This window comes from Pinus tabuliformis, chromosome Q (genome assembly GCF_031772625.1).
Source record: "Pinus tabuliformis cultivar Carrire ecotype Pingquan chromosome Q, CPIR1, whole genome shotgun sequence".
Classification (NCBI taxonomy): Eukaryota; Viridiplantae; Streptophyta; class Pinopsida; order Pinales; family Pinaceae; genus Pinus; species Pinus tabuliformis.
This window is the reverse complement of record NC_142296.1, coordinates 867,701,926-867,704,788: the sequence shown is the minus strand read 5'-3', so window position 1 is coordinate 867,704,788 and position 2,863 is coordinate 867,701,926.

Sequence of the window (2,863 nt, the reverse complement as noted above, 5' to 3'; positions counted from 1 at the left end):
GGGAGAATCATTGACTCCTTAAGAGTTAAGAATGACAATTTCAGAGTTAAAGGTACTTTGCTGTAAAGGGCCTTTTCTTGGTTGAAAATAACTTTTCTTGACTAATAATAGAACTTTGACAGATCTAATAAAATTTTGAAATCTCAAAATGATTACAATTTGATGAAAAAGAAATTTTTCAGATTTTATGATACTTTGCCAACTTCTCTTGATTGGTAATCTCTTCCTTAAATATGTCTACTTTTATAATAAGAAAATTAAACATTACTGAGAGATTTAAGAAATAGCTAATAGGTGACTATTAACTATCTTTCTCTATGTATGGTGACCATTGTTTTTTTTTTCTCGATAAAACTGAGCTAATTATATTACAAAAAAGTCAAAATTACAACAAAATTTACATCTGGGCCGAAGCCCTGTTTCTTCAAAGAAGATGTCAGTCATTGCTAACCTTGCAGAGAGATTCGACACGGAGTATACAGTAACCGACACGATGGATTCAGGACTTGACACGGTGAATACCGCAATCGACACGATGGATACATTACTGGACAAGGTGAACATAATTCGACACGATGTGAATAGAAAACGACACGGTGAACATGTAGACTGACGCGTGGACTGAGACTATGGTGATTTGGACCGACACTGCGAACATAAACCTTATGACAGATATACAAAATCATGAAAATGAGAAGGTCAGAAAGATTCATTCCTTGCTGCCCAGACTTGGTGTCTTCTGAGTTAATCTTCATCCGTGGTGTGAGGCTCATCTTTTGCAGGACCCTTGAGCTTTTCCGATTCTTCCTTACCCTGACACGAGCTCCTCTGAACAGGCTCACTGGGGCCGGCCTCATCCTTCTGAACCGGACGCCTGAAGTCGACAGTGGGAGTCTCCATATCCACCCGCGGAACAGTCACAGTTTCCAAGCGCCCCCGAACACTGCTGCAGTGCTCCACGGTAACCGAAACTATCAGAGTGTTGTTAGCAAAAGCACAAGGGATTCTGTAGCGAATGGCTGGGTGTTCCGTGTGACCACACTCCGGGATGCCCCAGCTTCCTCTAACATTGCGGCCCGGAGGCCTGTTTTGCTCAGAGGTAAATTCAACTGAGGACGATGGTGAGATTTCAGGCCTCTGAGAGGCAGAACGACCCCGTGACCCTCCTCTGCGACTGCTCATTCTGAGCCTCTCCCTTGGCATTTGACAATGGCTTCCCACACCAGCGATTCCCTCAGAAACCTTACTCCAAGCAATCACCCACTCAAACGGCTTGAGATGCGGCAGAGTGGTTAGGGTGGCAACCTTAATAGCTTCCATGCTCCTCGGATGTTGCAGCGCATTGAATGGCGCCTGCAAACGTCTGTACATTCCCACAGCGTTCCCCTGCAATCGACTAGACAGACTAACGACATTCCCCTCCGCATAAACCATTTCCAACTTGCTCATTGCTTCGCCTTCCGGCGAATTTATGGAGCCTTCTCCTTGGAGTGGCGTGGCTTGTCCGGGCTGACAGAGGCCCATGTGACAAGCCACATGCCTCTTAACTCCCTTAACACGCGGCATTGAAACTATTAGCACCCGCATCCGGGAGTATGGTGACCATTGTTACGTAACAAGTAGACCTTCCATATAAATCATGGCAAAGTCACCAAAATCAAAACTGAAAACCAAAGGAAAAGAATTTTTATGCTAAAGTGAAAAAGAAATCAGCAAACAAAAATAAAGATGAAGAAATTTGAAAATTGAAGGAAAATCCAAGTTTCAAAAGATAAACTCCAACAAGAATGTTTATAACAATCTCTTCAACAATATGAAGAAAAAGAAAATAAGCATGTAATCATTCCTTCTTATGTTGAGATATAGAAAAATCATACCTTGCAGTGTTGTAAGTGTTTTAGGCTTTTTGGATAGCAATGACGATAAAACTCAGCCATAATGAAAACTTTCTGTTTAATATCATTCTTCTTGTTTCAAAGCATCATCTTCATCATTTTCTAATAAAAGGAATGCTTAAAGAAACAAACTAAAGGTTTAGAAATTCCCTGGTGTAGCTATTTTGATGAAGACTATCGCTGCTTCTTGAAATTAAGCCAGGAGAAGAGTATGGACTTTGAAAATATGATCTCGCGGAGGATTGGAAGCTTTTATGAAGAGCTGCAAAATATATTTTTATATCAGAAAAACAAAATTGAAACTAAAGCAACGAAATGGTAATTAATGAAAGTGGGTACATGAATCTTACCATTGGATAATTGCTTTTGATCTTACCTGAAATGTATCAGTTTCTTCAAACTAGCTGACTTCTTATTTTAATTATCATTAAAAACATGAAGAAGTCAAACTAACCAAAATCCTATAACCCAAAATCATTATTTATTTTATTTACTCTAAAGCGAGTAGTAAAAATGTAAAAATGGAATGCTTAGTGTTCAAGGGAATCAAAATTAACACAAATACATCAGAAATGAGAGTGAGAATTTGCAGTAATGAACGTTTCTTAAAATACTATAAGTTTTATATAAATTCCATGATTTTATAAATTGTCGAGAATCAATACCAAATCCAAGATAATAAAATTTAAATATGAAGATAGAGAGGTCTTGAATTCCTTTTTTAATTATGGAACTATATATTTAAAACTCAAAATATATGAGAAATGAAAATGATTTAAATATTCTACAAATTGGTCGTTAACTGCTTTCTTACCATAGTGGTTACCCAAGCTTGTTTTTAAAATAACACATCGCCGTATCGGATGATTCACATCACATGTTTCTTCACCATGCTTCAAGTTTAATTTTCAAGACTTCACCTTTGTTCCTATGCCATATATCGATTAAATGTTAATGGCTCAAAGGCA